The sequence below is a fragment of the Ambystoma mexicanum genome, chromosome 3q (genome assembly GCF_040938575.1).
Source record: "Ambystoma mexicanum isolate Mex_15411 chromosome 3q, UKY_AmexF1_1, whole genome shotgun sequence".
In the NCBI taxonomy this organism is placed as follows: Eukaryota; Metazoa; Chordata; class Amphibia; order Caudata; family Ambystomatidae; genus Ambystoma; species Ambystoma mexicanum.
This window is the reverse complement of record NC_090926.1, coordinates 252498542-252520630: the sequence shown is the minus strand read 5'-3', so window position 1 is coordinate 252520630 and position 22089 is coordinate 252498542. Positions and strand designations below refer to the sequence as shown.

General features: G+C 47.4%; 1 protein-coding gene across 4 annotated transcripts in view; it reads right to left on the bottom strand.

The window, feature by feature from the left end:
* The window catches only part of BAZ2A (bromodomain adjacent to zinc finger domain 2A), a 2136751-nt gene that overhangs the window by 1741956 nt on the left and 372706 nt on the right, over positions 1 to 22089 (bottom strand). The gene's annotated exons all lie outside the window — the stretch shown is intronic.

Genomic DNA, 22089 nt, shown 5'->3' with positions numbered 1-22089 from the left:
ATGGCATCAAATAGCATTGTTACTAAGTACACTAAATTACTGTGAATCCAAGCAGACGTCCAAGGCCAAATGATAATATGTTATTGTATAGCACTTACGCTTAAGATTTTTTTTATAGAACAAATATGCATACAATATCACCCAACCTGTGTTGGTACTCCTTTATCGACCTAAATTTTTTTTTTTCCCCCATTTTTTTTTCTTCCAAACCGGCAACCGGCCCATTCATGCTCAGAAACCGTCCCCCACTCCCCAGGCACGATTTCGGCCGGGCCATGGGCCGAAAGGCCGAGGGGCCAATCAGACCCTGGATAGAACCTTATCCTATCCTACGGTATCCTTTGTATGCACTCAACCCCTGTGTTCTCTCCTGTTGTATTCCATATCAGGGTTCCTTTTTGGTCCAACTAATTCAGGATATTGTTCCCTTATTGTGTTGTAATTGTCTCATCCCTAACACATTTCTGAAAGGGAGTAAAATAATTTAGCCCAAAATGTTGTGTTAATAGCAATATGAGATATCCCCATCTGATCCAGGAGCCTGAGATCTCTTCAGTCTTTTTAGAACTTCAAAAAAGAAATCATAATTAGGTAAAACGCTATTTGGCAAGAAGAACAGATTTTTCAAATTTGAAATGTTGTTCTTTGGCTATCGGTTTTCTCATTCATTTTTTTCGCTCTTGAACAAGTGGATCCCAAGTATAAATCAGTTTTGAGCTGGCAACTAATATCCATTTAGATCGAACTGACAATGTGTTCAGTCCACTTTTTAATTTGGTCTACATATTGTTGAACCAACGTGTCAAAATCAGTCCCATAAAACAAGAGCCCATTCTCTCAATTGTTGATCTATTAAACTACTAAAGAGGCTTTGAATATGATCTGACCAAACAATTTTCTTATTTTGGGGCAAAATCCCCAGGACACCAATATCACTACTTGATATAGAAAAATATTAGCACTTTGGGTAGTTTTAATACATCTTAATATCAAACTGTTCCCAGGATTTTTACTGACAACAAATAATCTATGGCCGTTTTACTATATGCATCACACCTTGTGATTCACCTGGTAAGGCATATCAAACTCTTCCCCTTCCGCATGATCATACCCTATACATGGAAGGGACTTGCATGGAATAATCCATTGCAATTTGTTGATTTATGCAGAAAAATTGCATCCAGTGTGTATTACGACTGGGTATTTAGTGTTACGATCACCCCCCACAAATAACTAAACCATCTGGAAACAGCTCAGTCCATTTTTCTAATACCAAAACAATGTTTATATGCAATCTTCTCAAGTTCTGAAGCTCCAGGGGAATATACAAATTAAGAAACCTTTCTCTCATTTCGACTGGGTATTTTATAACTGAATGTCACCACTAACAAATGCTTCCCAATTCTCTGTTCTAAAAATTCTGTTAGATTTATACATGTTATTAATACCAATTCAAGGCATAAAATAAGCAGTGTCGTATAGCAATTTGCTATGTAATTATGTAGGTTTGCTAATCAAATTGACAGATATGTAGCACAGCTAGCTATTTAAATTACCCTATTTAAAGAAAACACAGCTCACCCTGCATTGCTCTCTTGTCCACAGTGCTTTCCCTACCCCCTCTTCTCTGTTCACTGTAAGTTCAAGGCGCTAATGGAGAGAGTGCACCAGCAATCTCCTCCACACTCTTAAGAGCTAAAGGCCTGTATGGGTGTGTTAACCAAGAAAAGCTATAAAGTAAATCGGCATGATATTTTCATTAAGCTAGCTATATTCTGTTTGGCGCATACGAGTATCTATTAATTTATTTATTTATTTTTTTAAAGACAGTCCAGCAATTCCATTCCTAGAAATGTGACGTTACATAATGCATAATTACAGTACTTCTACTCTAAAACCTTGCATTGTCTCCATATTCTTCAGTAAAGTGTAGTGTCTAAATCTCAGGGTCAACAATATTTCATTTTGTAGTGCAAGGTGCATCCTATTGACGAGTGAACACTTTGAAAATGTACATGGTCACACAACCATATGCTTTTGAGGGAAAACCTAGTTCCATAACCTGCTGGTTACATACATCTGTGCATCTGGCACATAACCCATAAGCTGAACTCAAACACCTTGACATATCTCATCACCATGTTGCTTTATACCAGCTACCCTGAAACAGATATCCACGGGGGGCGTGGTTGCGCATGCAGCAAAATGGCTGCTCTTGTGTGCTCCTGAGCCACTCCAATCAGATAATCTTCAAATTGGTCCGGTTCTGCACGTAAATCGCCGGAAACACAGTGTGTCCTCAAGGATAAAGTGCCCGAGTTTGGACTTTGTTCGGGGTTTATTTCAGGAGTTTTGCCGTCCCGAACTGCTGCGTGTGATCAGCATGCACTACCCGCTCTCCCGGCTGCGGTGCGGGAGGAGGAGCCCGGCTGTGGGAGAGCTGCTATAGAGGCCGGTGTGCTCCGTGCCTGGGGTCTTGGCACGGACGGTCGCAGGCGCTCCGTTTCACGTAGAGCACCTGCTGATCCAACGAGGCCACCCACAACACTGCCTAGGGAACCGCGACTCCCCCTCCGGAACAGGAACACAAGCAGCGGTAAGGAGAGGGGGAGGCAGAGGCCTCTAATTGTGCAAGATAATATCCCGCACCAGAAGAGGACCCGCTGCCCACTCGCCCTCAAGCCTCGCCACACTGGGCACTAACTTTAAATCAGCCTACTTGCCCAAAAACACGGTCATTGCAACACGTGAGGCACTGGGAGACCGCGCATCGTGGGCACATTAAGGACCCAGAGGACATGGCTCGCCCAGTACGCGGGCAATTGGAACTATGAGATAACAGCCCACAAGCTTTGAGACCATGTGTGGGGGTCACAAAACAGCCTCAAAACATCCACATCAGAGCACAGTGGGCAACACGTTCACGTTTCATCACAATATTAAACCTAAGACGCTGCGCCCAATTGTGCAAAATGACAGCAATAGCTGTGTCCAAAAGACACTCCAGCAATTGGAAGCTCTTCTGTGACGGCCCCCTCCTGGAGGTCTGTGGGGACCCCACGAGAAAACCCAAAGCCATAACGGAGAGGCACCCCGGGAATGAAATAGTGCAATGTCATCAACACACGCAGCAAAGATACACCTACATAGCTAGGTGTGCTGGCTGACACTCCAAAACACGGCACACTACCCAAGAATTGGACATCTAAACCCACACCAGAGGGGCGAGGAAGCTGGGAACGACGACTCCACCTTGGCATCCTGCTAGTTACATCTTCCAGACAGATCTCAGAGAACAAGGTACCGGTGCTCAACGGGGTGGAATAAATCAAAATCTGGACTGTTGGGCTTGAATACACGATCCTGAGCGATATCACCACAAGCTTAGTGACGGTGGTCACAACACGGGTCATACCTCTCTAAATATAGCGGAATGAAGTGTGTAAGCAGCTGCCGACAAGAGGGTAACTTCTTTAGCCTTGGTTCCTTTTTGAGAGGTGAGAGCAAAGATGGCTCGTTAACGATACCGTTCCATTGTGCCCAACGCGTTCAAGGTCACCAGACAATCTCCACAATCCCGGCATAAGACACCAGACCACCATGAGGGAGGACAGGCGTAACACTGAACCCCAGAGCTAATACAAGACGATGCCTAAGGGCCCAGGTCCGAAAAAGGGGAAAGGCGCTATAGAAGAGTTCACCACAGCAACGAAGGTGATCAAGACCACTATGTCAACAGAACCAATGCCACAACCACGGACACCAACAACGACCGCTGCGATGGACCCACAGGCAGTCTTTGCGGCTATGCAACAGGGATTCACCTCTCTCAACGAGAAACTTGATGGCATAACAGCCAATGTAGCATCTATCAAGAAACAATTAGACAAGACTACAAGCCGCATCACAGAGGCCAAGACCCGAATGAGCAACACAGAAGATGCGCTGGAAGCGATAAAAAGAACTGACAACATTGGCGAAGGAACTAGGGATGGTCAAAATAAAGTGCGAGGATTAGGAAGCTAGATCACGACGCAACATACGCATAATTGGTATGCCAGAAGAAGCACTGAAAGGGCCCATGGAGCAAGCAGTAGAGAAACTGCTGCGTGACCTGTTGGGAGACCCGGGTTGGTCGCCCATGTTCGTAGTGGAGCGAGCACACAGATCACTGGCACCTAAACCCAAGCCTGGAGCCTTCCCAAGACCAATCAGAGCACGTATGATGAACTACAGGGACAGAGACTTTATACTGAAAGCGGCTGGGGAAAAACAGGAATTAAGATGAGAGGCCAACACTATACGCATATTCCCTGATTACACGCTGGCAGTACAGCAAGAACAACGCTCCTTCACCGGGGTCAAGAAATACTACGCAAGCATAACATTCCCTATGCAATGCTCTACCCTGCCAGGCTAAGGCTACAATACCAAAATAAAACCTATTTTTATACATTTCCGGAAGAGGCGGCAAGCTTCGTTGAAGCCAACATCTCATTACCAGCATCCCGTCCGACGGAATGGGGATGTAGCCTGAACCTCTAAGGAGCACACGGCTACATAACGTGAAGAGCGAATAATGGTGAGGGGGCAAGATGCCTCTTCATGGGAGCACGTCTAATACCGATAAGATCTGCACTAAATTAAGAGTATGTTCCCACCATTCAACATGGGTTCAAGTAACAGCAAGCAGGACCGGCCGTGAAGGCCATGAATACTAAGCGTTCCGGCGTTGAGCGTCGCAGCAGCACCCCTGTTGCAGGTGCACATTTAAGACATGGGAGGGAAAGGGGATGGGCAGAAGGGCATAGTTAAAGTCTGGGTAACTATGAGGGTGAGACAGGGAAAAAGCTTGTTGGGAAACCAGTAGGGGAAGGGGGGGAGTTACAGTTAAAAGCACACAGGTACTGCAACAGCATTCAGACACACACATGGTGGGGAGTGAACAGGTCACACATCAACTAATGTGGTTACGAGATGATGGCTAAGACGAACAAAGAGAATATAACCATGTTGAGCTGGAACGTCCGTGGGCTGGCATCACCGATAAAAAGAAGGAAAATGATGGCATACATTACCAGGCTGGGCCCTAAGATAGTGTTCCTACAGGAAACTCACCTGCTAGGGCATTAAGCTGAGAAGTTGGCCCCCAACTAGGGTACTCACCACTACTACACATCATATTCAAGTCACGCAAGGGAAGTAGCAACCCTGAGACATAGATCTGTTATGGTCCATAGTACCCTTCAAGATAGAGAGGCGGTGTTGCTAAACATATGGCCCAAACGTGGATGATCCCGACTTTTACTCCACACTGTTCGGGAAATTAGCTTATTTTCCCACGGCCCACTTAGTGTGTGGTGGTGATATAAACGCCATTCTACATCCAGCTCGACCGCACATCGGATCAGCTGCAAAAACTTACTAAGGCAGCCCAAAAAATACTCACCCACATGGCCGATCTGGGACTTAGGGACGTGTGGCACTCGTTGAATGGAGCCAAACACTTGTACACATTTTATTCCTCGGTGCATGATATGCACTCTAGGATAGACGTATGGCTATTATCCCACGAGGCACTAGGCTGGGTCACCAACACACACACTTATCTGAGGACATACTCAGACCACTCACCTATTCAGATAACAATGCAAATCCCAGACATTAAAATAAACAGGCCCCCCTAGAGGTTCAAACCGGCAGCATTACAAGACCAGGCCTACAAGTCATCACTAACTCCATATCCAGGAATGTTTTCAGATAAATGAAGGTTCGTTCTCCAGCTAATCGGTGCTGTGGCAGGCGTTAAAGGTGTGCATCGGGGGCACTGCAACGTCAACCGAATTCGGTGTACTAAGGGACATTCGCAGGGATATAGCGCAATTGGAAAAAGACATCGCCCATTTGGAAGATCAGTACGCACAGGCGTCGTCTGCACAACTGGGGCTTGCTATCAAAACCAAGATAGATGAATTTAGAGAAACTGCTGACCGCGAGATCCCCTACTTTTATCGGCCCGTAGCAGAGCAGCGATATGGGGAACAAGAACGCCCGGGTAGACTTTTGGCTAGGATGGTACAAGGGCCAATGGGCATTCCATGTATAACAAGGAGTGAAGGGTCAGTGACCACAGAGCAATTAGAGATTGAGGGGGCATTCTTTGACTTATACAAACGTCTCTACTCGCCTCAGAGCACCACCACAGAACAAGAGATAGATCAATACTTAGAACAGATACCAACGACACTCCTATCAGATGCCACTAGCGAGGCCCTAGAAACCCTGATCACTGAAGCAGAGATAGCTGAAGCCATAAAGGCACTGCCCAATGGGAAAGCCCCGGGCACTGACGGCCTTGGTGCAGAATTCTATAAAGAGTTCTCACAACTCCTTGTCCCCAAATTACTAGCTGTCTGGTCGGAGTCCCTAGGAAAAGGAGAGCTACCTGAAACCACCAGAGAAGCGGTCATCACGCTACTGCTCAAACCAGGGAAGCCCCCCGAAGACTGCGGCTCTTACAGGCCACTGTCATTAATAAATACAGACACTAAGTTCTTTGCAAAGATCCTGGCCACGCGACTAACGCCACTGATGCCGTACATGGTCCGTGAAGACCAAGCGGGATTCATAACGGGCAGATCCACAGCAACTGTTATTAGACGCTGCCACAAAATTCTAGCAAAGATACCCAGCGATCTACAAGCCGTGGCAGTCTCAGATATGCAAAAGGCCTTCCACACGGTATACTGGCTCTTCCTATTTATGGTTCTGCAAAATTATGGGTTCAGCCCTAACTTTATTAAATGGGTCAGGTTCCTCTATACACGCCCCTATGCTAGGATAAATATAAACGGCACATTATCAGAGCTGATGGAACTACTAGGGGGCACCCGTCAAGGCTGCCCACTCCCCCCGCCCCCCTTTTATTTGCTTTAGTGATTGAACCTCTAGCAGATCTACTCAGGGCTCGATATAGTAAATGCGGAATAATGCGTGAGAGTAAGCTAGAGATCATTACGCTATACGCTGACGATATCCTGCTATCCCCATCCCCCAGCAAGGCGCCTCTGTTTAAAGGAAGCATGAGTTATGCAAATCCTGGTATCCCCTACAAATAAACAAAGGTATCAGCACCCCAGATGGCAGAACAGAGAGCAAATAGTCCTGAAGTTGAAAATTACACTACCTGCCACAACACCATACAACATATTTAGTCTCCAGCTATGACTTTCCTTTAACATTCGTTTCCTTGAAACACTTGAGTATAGGCGCGTTACAAATGCCATATCATATAACATTGAACTTTGATTCATGACACTTCTGGACTTCTCTTTACCCAGCAAATGATTGGGCAAGCATATAGTGTACAGGACACTGTCCTGTGCAACACCGACTGCACCCAGCTGCACAGAGCATTGCAAAAAAAACCTTTTTGAGCATTGCAAAAAAAACCTTTTTTCAGAGCCTTTTTATCATATCTAAATGTTTTACTTTAGAGGTACAGACGAAGGCTGGACTATTGCTCATTTTAGGTCTTTGGTAGAAATTATTTCTGATGACATTAAAAATAATAGTACGGAATTGCTAATCAAATAAGTCTGTTTGCTAATCAAGAAACATTTAATTAGCAAAATCTGCTAATCAGTTGTTGAAAACTAACGTATGCCTTGCAATTACAAAACTCCTTGCGAGTAGAGTTAAAGTATATGATATAGCACTCATAATGGGAAGTTTCTATTAACCATGTTTCATGTATTAGGAAGATAGGAGATCTAATCCTCTTTATAACATCAGCATTGTTTATCAACTTTTTCTGCACTCTGCAAGGTAAGCACGTAGACCATCTTTTAAGTATGTTTTACATGGGCATTATTCAACCTTGCAGGAAGTCAATTCCAGTTTTTGTATCAAACTGGCTGACCTTGCTCTCACATACTAGGACATATTTTTCTGGTTTATTAATTGAACAGCTAACTCTTTGCCCTTCCTTCTGCAGATATCTTGAGGATTTCATATTTTGAAAGGCCTGAACTGACAAACATATTCTTGAACCTCTAATACAAGTCCTTAATTCGTAATTATTCCAGATGATGTAAAATCAACATCACACTTATCGATACAAAGTGTAATTTCACACGAGTCAACTTCTTCATATTAAGAAATTCAACAATACTATTGTCTTTCAACGCCATTACTCAAAACATAGGGATAGAGTGAAGTGTTTCAAGTAATGGGATCGGTTATGAGGTTCTTGTTTATTGTAAAAGATCTATTCTGTTATCAGTGTTCGTGTAACAGAAGGTGTTCTGCCATTGGTCTCAGGATCATCTTGGTTCATGCAAATGCACCATGCTTTAGAGCTGGTTGCTTGCGCAAGTACTTCCGATTTGTGTACAATTGCTTTTTCTTCCTCCCGAGGATTATTCCTTGCGAAAATCTTTCCCTTCCCATGCCCCTACCTGTCTGATAGTAAAGTGTTTATTTGGCTAAAGCATTTCAGCGTTCTGTAATGCCAGTGCTATCAAAACAATATATTAATGAAGCATTCTCTTGTTGCTAATTTTCCACAATTGATACAGTTGCTGTTTGTTCATTGGTTTTTAGCCTCCACACTTTCAATAAATCACCCTAAGCTGCAGTGTTATTTTTATTTTTCCCCTTGTTCTTTCTCTTTTCCAACCTGCCTCTTTAAATTAGGCTTAATTACCTCTAAATTAAATTTCGTTTCAAAGTACTCCACCAGAGCACACACAATGCTCCCTGTTACTGATATATATATATATATGTTCGGAAGATCCCAGCAATTACAGACCAATATTCAAACCTGCCCTACCTGGCGAAGATACCAGAGAACCAGGCATACAAAATCCTACTTATCTACGTTGAAACAAATGGAATACTCTACCACTCGCTAGTTGGCTTCAGATTAATGAGAGGGATGGAATCAGTACTCCTATTCGTATGGGATGACCTTAAAATAAATGTAGACAACAGCGCTCAATCTGCCCTCATATTAATGGACACCTCTGCGGAATTAAACACAATTGGCCAGACAACACTAATAAAAAGACTGGTGAAAAAGGCTAACCTCCTTCCTCACAAATCGAACCAAAAGAACTTACTACCTTTCACCTCAAACACCAAAAAAATCGCAGAGTTTAACAAGGATCCAGCCTCTCCCCCCTACTCTTCTATGTCTACATTTCCCCTTTGATGAAAATCATACAAACTCACGAACTGACTGCCTACAAAGACAAGACAACTGATCGTGATAACCAGGACCCAAGAACCAAACAATACCCTCAACAATTGTCCCACATACATCTACAACTGGTTGACTATGAACAACCTCAAATTGAAACTGGCAAAAACTGAAATAATCTCACACCCAGAAGGCAACAGAACCAACCCACAACTGGACTGGCCACCAACCGGAAACTTCAAATGTGATAAATAACCCAAGAATGCTCATGGACAACGGACTATCCCCGGAACCGCAAACCAACAATATCACTAAGAAGTGCTTCTATATCCCGAGACTCCTCATGGGGAATACTGCCATACCCCTCTTTTCCACATAGGACCCTTACAATCATATCCCCGATATTAACAAGAATTGACTACAAAAACAGGCTAGCTAGGAAAACCTGAAAGGCTAGTCGAGAACACTGCAGTAAGGATACTCCTGAGATTAAACAGAAAATACCATGTTACACCTTGTCTGAGAAGCCTTCATTGGCTACCAGTACAAAAAATGCATCACATTCACCAGACCAATATCAGCCGTCATCAACCAAGAAGAGATCCAAGATCAAGTAACGACCTCCAAATGGAGACGAAACAATACGAAAAAAGGAAATTCAGAGGAACTTCTTTCGCACGCTCAATTGCTAACCTATGAAAAATAATGCCTAAGGAAATTAGAAACACAGAAGAGCACCTCACCTTCATGAAACAACTAAAAGAACAAGTTACTTATCAAATGTTAACGTTCTTTTGACTGGATGTTCCTCCAACTTATTCCTCATCTTTGACATGTAATGTCCAGCTTTGGCTGCTTCAAAAACCTTTTTCGGCAGAGGGCGCGCCATGCATCAATGGCATCGAGGGTGCCCATAAACACGGGCACGACAGTACTCAGCCTTGTAGGAACGAAAGCTGTAATAACACAGGAAATTCTACAGAGGGGTAGGTTGAGAGGGCGATGAGGAATACGTTGGAGGAACATCCAGTCGAAAGAACGTTACCAGTTGGAAAGTAACTTGTTCTTTAAATGGATTGTGTCTTCCAACGTATTCCTCATCTTTGACAAACTCCCAAAGCAGTATCCATGTTTGGAGGAGGGTGAAGAATTTAGATATGCAAAGTGGTAAAGGGCAGAGTAAAGCACTGCCTTACCAAAAGCAACATCCTGAGCATGGGAAGTATACAGAGAATAATGCTTAGTAAACGTGTGTATTGATGACCACGTTGCAGCATCACAGATGTTTTTAATAGGCCATGCCCCTGGTGGAATGAGCACGTAAACCCTCAGGAGGGTCATTGCCTGCCAGTCTCTAGCATTCAAAAATAGTGGGGATGATCCACCTAGACAAGGTCTGTTTGGAAACAGCCTGGCCCAATTTGCGTCTTGTATACCCGACAAACAGCTGGTCGTCCACTCTTAATTTGGACATCCTGGAAATACAAAAAGTCAATGCTCTACTAGGGTCCAACCTATGGAGCCTTTTCTCTTTCTTACTAGGATGTGGAGGAGGATAGAAGGCTGGTAGCACACATTTATGACTTAAGTGAAAGTCCAAAACTTCGTAGAAAGGAGGGTTTTACCGTCAAAAACCCTGTGCTTGTGGAATATAGTAAAGGGTGGCTTGGAAGAAATTGCCTGCAACTGCCTCACTCTACGTGCAGATGTTATAACAACCAATAGGATTGTATTAAAGGTTAACAACCTGAATGGACATGTGCGCAAGGGTTCAAATGGCGCACACATTAGGAATTTCAAAACCAGGTTGAGGTCCCAAACCGGAACCTGAAAAGCAGAAGGCGGGAACATATTCGTGAGCTCTTTTAGAAATTGAGTCACCAGTGGGATTTAGAAATGGGAGCATTCTGTCCTGCCTGGAAGATTCTGGTGTACCCTCCCGTGACCCCCTCCTCACCTCTTTCAGATGAGCCATTCAGGGTCTCAGATGAGGTCTTGAGTCGTGTCTTTCTTGCTTCCTTGGGCTTTTTGACCTCCTTCTCCTTGTCGCGTAAACAGGGTCTGGTTACCCCAGAGGCCACCTTGGCCGGATCTGAAGACCTAGCCGAAAGGGAACCCCTGGGAGCCAACCCCAAATGCAGGAAAAAAGCTTGTTTGCACCAAAAAACCCTGCTGTGAGTCCAATCCTTGAGAACTGGTAAGGTATGGCAAAGATGTGTTCTTTCCTTCTGAAATGAGGAGGAGTGGTGGTCCTTGGGTCTGATGCAGATATAGCACTCTTGAAGGGATAGCTATACACCACGATCCAGAAATGGCCACTGGGAACCTTTCCGAACAGAGCATGCCAAAAACAGGAAGAAGAAAAGAAATATAATCAGAGAGGAAAGAATGCAGAAACCCAGATCGGTTATAGGTCGTACAGGCGTACAGAAAACAGTAACTGACTTACTTGAAACGCACAGGAGCGGAAACGGAAAGACGATGAGACGACAAGTGCCGGGAGAGGCACTGCAGGTAGGGCTGTGGTACAAAGCTACGAGAAAGCCAAAGAGAGCAATAATGACAGGGTACTAAACGAAAGGAGAAGAGAGGAACAAGGGCTCAGTAGACTCAGGGGGGGGGGGGGGGAGGAGGAGGCTGAAAACGGAACAAAGTAAGGCGATGCACAAGATGGCAAGGAACTGCAGAGTGCAGCAGCAATAACCCGGAAGAATGACAGATACAACACATTGCGCCTACTGCATAGTGCTTATTTATAGTGATGTCGGACAGCCATATTGTATGATTAGTCCGTCACTGTAGTTCTTGGGATCACAATTTGCGCATCGTACAGCTCGGTATGGATTCTTCCACCACTGCCAGACACGCCACGGCTGCCGCATGACACATTCCTCTGATGAGCGCTTGAAGATGGAAAGCGCTGCCAGGTAACCCTTAATGGTTCTAACCTGAAGACTTTTGTGCGCTAATGAAAGCAAGAAGGATAGAACATCCAGAGTCGTACATTGAAAAGTATCAACATTCTTTACCCTGCACCAGTCGCAAAACTTTTCTGGGCGAAAGCAACACCTCCATCACGTCATCTGGGAGGTCCCAATCCTTGTATCATAACCTTTCATAAACCAAGCCTTAAGGTCGAGTGTGTCGACCTCTGGATGGAGAACCCATCTTGTGAAAGAAGATCCTCTTTTTGTGGACGACGTATCGGAGGACAGATGGACATGTCCAGAAGGTCGGGGTACCACGTTCAACTAGCCCAATCCAGGGCAATGTGGAACATGTGGCTCCCGAACCGTCTCAACCTCCTGATTACTTGAGGAATGACGGGGACTGAAGGAAACGCCTACAGCAGTGGGAATTCCCAATTCACCACGTATGCATTGCCTAGAGTGCCTCTTGGAGGAAATTCCCTTGAGCAGTACCACTCGCACTTCTGGTTGACCCCGTCACGAACAGATACACTTGAGGGGTTCCCCAAAGGGTGAATATCTCTTGAAGGACGCCCTGAGCTAACTCCCACTCGTGGGAGACCGTGCTCTGCCTGCTCAGAGCGTCCGCCGCCGTGTCCTCCTCCCCGGCCAGGTGAACTGCTGACAGGGAGATTCCTTCTTGAATAGCCCAATACCAAAGCCGCATTGCCTCTCTGCATAGTGGTAGTGACCCTATGCTTCCTCATGTTGAGGTAGTGCATGGCCACTGTATTATCCATCATCAGGACATGCCTTTGCCGTACAGACGGCAGAAAAGCCTTCAGCGCTAGTCCGATTGCTCTCAGCTCCAAAAGTTTGATGTGTAGTTTGGACTCCGATGGAGAACAACGACCGCTGACATTCAAATTGTTGCCGTGAGCTCACCACCCCGCGAGTGAGGCATCCGTCACTACAGTAATCTCCGGCCATGGTTGTCAAAAGCGTTCTCCCTTCAGAATATTTTCCTCGTAGGCCCACCACAGAAGATCCTGTGAGACTCTGGTTGGAATCTGAAGTTGGTCCGACATCCGTCCCGAGAACTGGGGCCATTGTGTTCTGAGAGCCCACTGAAGGGACCTCATCCGCAGGCAGGCCTCTGGCACCAGAAAAACACAGGATGCCATGAGGCCGGGCAACCTCAAGCATTCGAAGGCCAGGAGAGACTGCGCATTCTGGAATTTAGTTAACATCTGGAGAATGTCTTGAGCCCTCTCCTTGGGTGGCGATCACTTTTCCAAGGACGTGTCTAAGACAACCCCAGTGTACTGGAGCTGTTGGGAAGTTGTCATCTGGGACTTCTTGAAATTGATGGAGAAGCCTAGTCTATGAAGGAAGTGGCAGGTAACGCTGAGATGATCCAAGGCTTGTTCGGGAGAACATGCCCTGATCAGCCAATCATCCAGGTAGGGGTAGGTGTGAAACCCCCCCTCTCCTGAGATGCGCTGCCACCACCACCATCAGTTTGGTGAACACACTTGGGGCGGAGGTCAACCCAAATGGCAGGACTCAAAACTGATAGCGCAAGCCAGCAACAGCGAACCTCAGGTATTTCCTGAGCTTCAGATGGATTGGAACATGAAAATAAGCATCCTGAAGGTCCAATGACATCAACCAATCCTGAAGTTGGATGGCCTGAAGGATCTGAGAGCGACCATCTTGAATTAGTCCTTCCTGAGGAACTTGTTCAAGTATGGTCTCAGTCCTCAGTCTTTCTTGGGGATCAAAAAATATGGGGAATACCAACCCTTGTTCCTCTCCGCTACAGGCACTGGTTTTATAGCGCCTTTCTCTAGAAGGGTTAAGATTTCCTGCACAAGGAGCCGATCCGGAATCCTCAAAGAGTGTTTCCCAGGTGAGTTGGTCTGAGGCTGCACTATAAAAGGAGGGCAGTAACGGTGGGCTATTGTTTCCAGAGTTCAAGCAACTGAAGTAATGGCTCGCCATTCGTCGAGATGCTGAGACAGTCTGCCCCTCAATGGTGAATCGTGACGCAAGCCTTCATTGTGGTTTTGAAGCAGCTGCTGCAGCCACCGATGACAAGGAGGCTGCAGCTTGAGCGTGCTTGGCTCCTCTACCTTGTCCACCACAATGACATTTTCATTGGCCTCTTTGACTGGCCAATCCTCTCGCCCTTCCAAATGAGTAGTAACGAAAAGATCGACTCGTCCAGGTTGTCGGGTAGGACGAAAAGGCTGAGGTTGCCTAGCAGCGGCACCTAAAGGCTTGGCTGCCGCTTTAGAGGTCTCTCGTCAGCCTTGCTGCCAAAAAGATGAGACCCGTCAAATGCCATGCTGAGAAGACGAGCCTGCACATCAGGTACAAAACCTGACTTCCGCAACCACGCAAACCTGCGCAACACAGTGCTCGTAGCCATGGACCTGCTGACACCATCTGCAGTATCCAACCTAGACTGAAGGGACTCACATGGCTACCTTGCCGTCCTTAACAATAGCCAGGAAGCTGTTCCTTTCATCCTCTTCCGGAATATGCTCCGCCGCCATAGATATGCACTCCCACAGAGTGTACAAAAATGTTGCCAAGGCACAAGTGGAGCTGGCCGACTTCAGCGCCAAACTCCCTGCTGAAAATACCTTCTGCGCCCATCCATCTACGTGCTCATCGTCCCCATCAGGAGAGATGGTAGGGTACGCTGCCTGTTTCGAGGTAGCCATAGCTGCCTGGACCACCAGACTCTCGGGAGTGGGGTGTTGGGACAGGTAGCCGGGGGGTCGCTACTGGAAGGGCAGTAAATATTTTCTTGTAAGAGATTTGTCCACCGCCGGATTAGTGTCAGGGGTCTCCCAATTCCTGCCCACCATCTTTTGAAGAGCCACATGGAAAGGTAACACAGGATCCGTAGGTGGACCCTGGTCCAAAATGTCGATGAGATCATCCTGATCAAAATGCACTGGAGGTCGAGACCAGCCCAAATATTCAACAACTCTAGACATAAATTGCGGGTTGGAGGAGTCTGCATTCTCCTGGGCTCTGGCTTGCCGAACTCCAGCTCAGAAGAGGTGTCAATACCACTAGCATTATACAAAATATCCGAGATCTTGCATTCTACTCTCCTCTGAAATGAGGCACATTAGGGGTCCCATACTGCAGTCCAAAAGGGGCATCTTCCTCATCCGAATGCTCTTCCTCCTCAAAAATGGAAGTGAGGGACTTAAAAAAAATCCTTTTTCGGTGGAGGGGCAAAATTATGTGGAAACCAGAGGCGTCAAAACAGTCGGAGGTGCCGACTTTGACTTAGCCACTGCCTTTTACGAAGGCTCAACGGGCCCCGAGGGCTGAACTGACAAGCTGGCGTTGATAATGGCGCTGAAGGCACCGAAGGCCTGACAGGGGTCAAGGACCCGATGGGTACTATCGAAGGCAGTGGCACCGATGGCTTCGAAGTTGTCAATGACCTTGACCTGTCACCACGTCTCGGGTGATCCTTCGATAGCTTGTTCCATCGAGGCCTCGAGGGCTCTCGATGTGGATCACGAAAGAGCACACAAGTTTCCGGCCGAGACCGCTCCTGGCTGGCTTCCACAGAAGGCACAGACGGAGCCCGACCCTGTTTGTCGAAGATTTATAGCATCTCCACACAGAAAACTTCCCACTCTGCCAGTGTCGACTTTTTGGCCGGGCATGTCACCCTCTCGGCGGTGCCACCTGATGAAGACTAGGAAGGAGACCGGTGGTGCCTTCTCCCTCCGAGCGCTTCGACGCGGATGAAGAGAGACGGGAACCACTCTGAGACCTTGAACGCTTCGCCTTCGTCTGCCGAGGAGAGTCACCTCTCGACTCGTCGGTCGAAGGCCTAGCAGGTCGGGTCTTATGGTGTTTGGACACCATGCCTACCTGAAGGTTCCACTTTCGTTCTTGCAAGGCCTTTCCTGTCATGGATTGACACTTGGAGCACGTATCCGTCTCGTGGCCCTCGCCCAGGCACCGCAGACAGACTCAATGTGGGTCTGTAATGGACATTTTGGAACTGCAGTCCTTGCATTTCTTGAACCTGGATTGAGGTGTCGTCGCAGTAGAAGACATGTCCAAAAGACAACAGCAAATACTTTCACATGTACAAGGTGCGCAGAGTTTCTCACGAAGCAAACACGTTTGCAGAAAAACTGAACTGAGGCTAACGGGCGCCGTGCGTGCTACTTATAACATCGGATGACGTCACCCTCGACAGAGGCCTTTGAGGGACATCGACTAGACGCCATCGACGCAGGGCACCCTCTGCGGAAAAAACATTTACGAAGCTGCCGAAGCTTGACATTACATTATATCTGAACCTCTCAAACCATGAGCGAAGGTTGAGAGGCTTGACCTCTTGATGGAGAACCCAACTCTCCTCTCGCGAGAGAAGGTCCTCTCTTTGTGGCAGACTTATTGGCGGATAGATGGACATGTCCAGAAGATCCAGGTACCACGTCCTCCTGGCCCAATCTGGAGCAATTAGGATCACTGGAGCAATTAGGATCATGGCTTAACTTTCTCATCCTCCCGATGAAGTGAGGAGTGACAGGGACTGGAGGAAACACATAGAAGTGGAAACTCCTAGTTTCCACTTCTAGCACCACAAACACGTCCCCTAGAGTTCCTCTTGGGGGAAATTCCCTGGAGCAGTACAGTTTGCACTTCTGGTTCACACTGGACGCGAACAGATCCACTTGAAGTGTTCCCCAAAGAGTGAAGATCTCTTGAACATCCCGAGCTAGATCCCACTCGTGGGATACTGCTCTGTCTGCTCAGAGTGTACGCCGCTGTGTTCTTCTCTCCAGCTAGGTGAACTGCTGATAGAGATTCCCTCTTGAAATGTCCAGAACCACAGCTGCATTGCCTCTCGCACAGTAGTGACCCTACACCACCTCTCTTGTTGAAGTAGTACATGGCCACTCTGTAGTCAGTCATTATCAGGACATTCTTTCCTCGTACAGTGGGCAGGAAGGCCTTCAGCGCTAGTCTGATTGCCCTCAGCTCCAAAAGATTCGTGTGTAGCTTGAACTCCGATGTAGACCAACGACAGTTGATTGACAGATTGTTGGCGTGGGCTCCCCACCCTGTGAGTGAGGAGTCCATCACTACAATTATCTCCAGCTACAGTTGCCAAAAAGGTTCTCCCTTCAGAACGTTTTCCTGGTAGGTCCACCACAAAAGGTCTTCTGCTACTCTGCTTGGAACCTGAAGACCTCCTGCCTGAGAATTGGGACCATTGAGTCCTGGGAGCCCATTGGAGACATCTCATTCTCAGGCAAGCCTCTGGCACTGGGAAAATGCAGGATGCATGAATCCAAGCAACCTCAAAAAAAAAAATACAAGAAAAAAAAAACAAAAGCCGGAAAACGCGGGGCACTCTGGTATTTGGTGACCATCTGTAGAATATCTTGAGCCCTCACCTCGGCTTTCCCCAAGGAAGCGTTTAGGACAGCTCCGATGAATTGGAGCCTTTGAGATGTGGGACTTCTTAAAGTTGAGGAAGCCGCCCAGTTTGTGACAGGAGTGACAGGTGGAGCTCAGATGTTCCGGGGCCTGTTCTGGAGAACGTGCCCTGATCAGCCAATCATCCAGGTAGGAGTAAACGCAAGTGTTTCCCCCCCCCTTCCACCTCCTGAGACTTGCGGCCACCACTACCATCAACTTGGTGAAAACCCTCGGGATGGAGGTCAGCCCAAATGGCAGAACTCGAAACGGATAAAGAGAACCGCCAACGGCGTACCTCGGGTACTTTCTGTGCCTGTGATGGATTGGCACATGAAAGTAAGCATCCTGAAGGTAAAATTATACCATCCGGTCCTTAAGTCTCTTAAGTCCAAGATGGGTCTCAATCCTCCGTCCTTCTTGGGGATTAGAAAGTAAAGGGAGTACCAATACAGGTACCGGTTCTATAGCATCTTTCTCCAGCAGGGTCAAAAAAAAGGAGCAGATCTGTAACTTTCAAAGAGCTGTTCTCTGGGGGATGATCCCGAGGCCTTTTCAGTAAGGGAATGCAGTAACCCTGGGCAACTGTTTCCAATGCCCATGCATCTAAAGTAATACCCCACCATTCTTTCAGATGCTGTGAGAGTCTGCCTCCCACCAGGGTTTTGTGAAGTAAGGGCTCAGAGGTTTTGCAGTGGCGGAGGATAAAGCAGCTGCTGCCTGGGAAGTCTTAGCCCCTCCACCCCGTCCACCACAGGGGAATCTTCTTGGACCTCTTTGATTCAACAGTCCTCTCCCTCTTCCAACTGAGGAGTAATAGTGAAAGGACCTGCCCCTCCAATCTGTACCAGTGTGGCGAGTTTGTGGTTGTCTGATTGCAGCGACAAGGGATTTGGCTGCTGCTTTGGAGGTCTGCAGCTTCTCCAGGCTCTAGTCAGCCTTGCTGCCAAATAAATATGTGCCGTTAAAGCGTATATTAAGAAGCCTAGACTGCACATCGGGAGCAAAACCAGACCATCAACCAGGCAAATCTGTGCATTACAGTGCTACCCGCCATAGCCCTGTTGATACTGTCAGCAGAGTCGAGACCAGTGGAGGGATCTACACATTGCATCTTTCCCATTCTTGACAATGTTTAAGAAGCCATCTCTTTCTTCCCCTTCAGGGATATGTTCAGCCGCCATCGCTATGCAATCCCATAAGGTGAAAGCGAACTTTGCCAGTACACATGGGGCATTTACCGATTTAAGGGCCAAACTCCCATCAGAGAAAAGCTTTCTAGCCAAAGCGTCATAACAATTGTCATCTCTCTCCATGGGGGTAGTTGGGTATGCCTTCTGTTTGGATGTAGAAGTGGCAGCCTGAATTACCAAATGTTTGGGAGTTGGATGTTTTGTCAGATAGTAAGGGTCACTGCTTGACTCTCTGTACTTGTTTGTCAGTTTTTTGTTCACTGTTGGAATTCATTCTGGCGTTTCCCAAGTGGCATTAACTCTCCTTTGTAGAGCTACATGGAAAGGAAGAATAGGGTCCTCCTGGGGTCCCTTATCTAAAATATCAGTCAGGTCATCCTGCTCAAAAAGTGGTGCAGGCCTTTTCCATCCCAGATATTCTATGACCCTAGACATTAGCTGTCTGTAAAATCCATCGGCATGGTCTGAGGGATCTGGTCTGCCAAACTATTTCTGGGGAAGTGTCCAACCCACTTGCAGATTGCATGGTTTCATGAAGGTCTTCTATTCTTGAGTCCTCTGAAATTAAGGCCTCTGGAACTATGTGTCACATACTGTAACCCAAAGGGACATGATTCATCCGAAGATGGCTCATCATCCTGAGGAAAGAGACTTAAAGTCTTTCTTAGGCAGTGGGGTGAAAGTCTTCAACCTCCTTGGAGGGTTTAGCTATTTATATCGACAATGACATCTTAGTCTTCGACAATGTCGAGGGCTTTGACGGCTGGGGCGTCGAGGCTTTTTTTAGGCATCGACTTTGGGTATTTTGTCTTCGAAGGAGTCTTTTCTCTACTCGAGGGAACTTCAGAGGGCTCCAGAGGGGGTTTCACCTGGACACCCGGGCCCCAGGGCACATGGGTATTATCCCTCGACTTTTTTTTGTCCCGTTTGTCGACATGGGCATGGCGTTAGGCAGAAGCCTGTGCAGAGAGCAAAGAGTCACTGGTGAGCCAAAGTCCAAAGGCTGGGCCCACTCTTAGAGAGAGCAGAGCACAAATGCGCCCAAGATCACACAGTTACACTAGGCTTACAAAGTCTTGTAGAGGGTTCAGTGAAGAGTTTAGAGAGGCTTAGAAAAGTTTAGCAAGGGTGTCCCAGGCAAACCCAGGTTCGAAAGCCGGGGGCTAAATCTACCCCGTACAGTCGGTTGCAAGGGAAGCCAGGCGGGACACGGTACCTTAAGTGGGAAGGATCCTCCAGCGGTGGCAGTTGTTCCTGGTAGTGGTTGCAAGTTGCGGCATCGTCCAGGGGAAGAGAGGATCTCGACGTGGAGGAAAGATGCAGGTCGTTGCACTACCAGGGCAGAAACCAGCCGCAGAGTTTTCCGGTAAAAGGTGGTACCTTTATCTCGCGGTCGTGGTAAAACGTGGTATCCCGGTTGCCGGGGTGCTTAGCACGGGCAAGGCGGCACAGGCAAGGCGGCCACGAAATACGTCGGGAAAGCGAAAAGACTGAAGCTGGTTATCCCCACCAGTCAAAGGAAGAAGACTCTCCGGCGGGAGATCTCTGTCGTTGGGAAAAGTGGTGAGACGGTTCCGCAGGGCTCCACCGGTCGTGGTGTTGTGGCAGGTCGGCTCAGCTTCTCCCTCGTCGGATTCTTAGGTCCTGTGGCGACTTCTGAAGTTCCAGTCCCCAAAGCCCTGCTTTTATGCAGCAAACCCCCATTCACTCAGCCTAACTGTCACTCAAACATGCTAAGTGGTGCGCCGGCCGGCTCACCACTTGGGTCAATCAGGACGGAGTGCGACTTGAGTTGCCTAGGCAACTCAGTCCAGGGTGCCTAAATTCCCCTCCACCCCTCCTAAGTACCCCAGACATAGTGGCACCACTTTGGAGGGCTTCTGTGGAGAAGCCTGCCAAAAAGTGGAACAAAGGGCTCGACTTGGGTTGGAGTCACAGAAGAGAACACAAACGCCATTTTAGAATCAAGTTTTGGCAAAAAATACCAACTGGAGAATTAATATTAATTAAATAAACCGGCGGTATGTTCGAGGCTACCTTAAATAATTAAATAAAGATAGTAGCCTAAAACAATGGGAAATCCCATAGGAAAATATTCGCGGTTGAATATAAAAAGCAGTATCCACTGCCACCAGCCAAAACTCGATCAGGGGGGACGGAGACGTGCCCCCTCGACTAACAGACCCTGGGGCAATCGAATTGCCCCAGCCAGTACGTCCACAATATGATGGTTTGTACTGGTTCTGTTCAGAATTTAAGACTAGTAAAGTCAATGGTGACTTTACATGCCCTGGGAGACAGTAGTCAGTCCCAGGGTATGGAGTCTATACTGGGGGGTCACTATGACACCACTGTCTTACTGCACGGAGGGTGATGTGTAACACACATCACAAAAACACATGAAACCCTATGGAGTAAAAGACCCCATAGCCCATTAAACACATCTAGATTCAAAGAAACACACTCAAATCATGTCCAAGAGTGAGGGTAAAAGAGTCTCACTCTTGGCAGGAGAAATAAAATAAACCCCAAAAATCCAGCAAAGCTGCTGGGGGACTCACTAGGTTAGAAAATTCAGCCTAAACAGAGAATTCTCCCTAACACATCGCTTATCTTTCTTTGAGGGGGTTGAAGTTACATTCTGGAATACTTTGAGCATTTTTAGTCTGAACCTCTCCCACTCAGCCGGTGAGCCCGATTTGGTCAGGCACGAGACTCGTTCCGGGGAGGAACTAAACAATGAAGGCAGCGATCTGTGGCACCTTTTCTTCAACTGCCGTACGGATGACGAGTGGTGTGCGCCACTGCATGATCGGGACCTTTTAGCTTTCTTCCGATGAGGAGAGTCATCTCTCGTCTCATCAGAGGATTGCTTTTTTGACAGGGTTGTCGAAGGGGATTTATGCAGCTAACTTCCCTCCATGCTCTTTCAGGGCTTTTGCTGTCATCGAAAGGCAGGAACTACACTCTGATGTTAATGGCCTCAAGGCTGGCACAACCTCCTGCCCGTCGGGCTATCTGGTCCTTCAGCTGGACACAACCAGCCATCTGGCCATGGCCCAAGTTACGGCGTGCACGGCTGACTCCTACATTTGCCTCCTGCTGGGCTCCATAACCCCCTCAATGGGAAGGGTCTTCCTATCGGGCGGCTGTGTGACGCGGGTGGCGGATGCCTCTTGTGCACCCGTACCGTGCTCTCGAGGAGGGCAGTGTGCCCCATTGCAGGTGGTCCCCAACAAGGCTGAGCAGAGGACGATTCCGGCATCTGAGGCCCAGGTAGGACCTGTGGTCCAGCGGGAGTCCCAGGCAA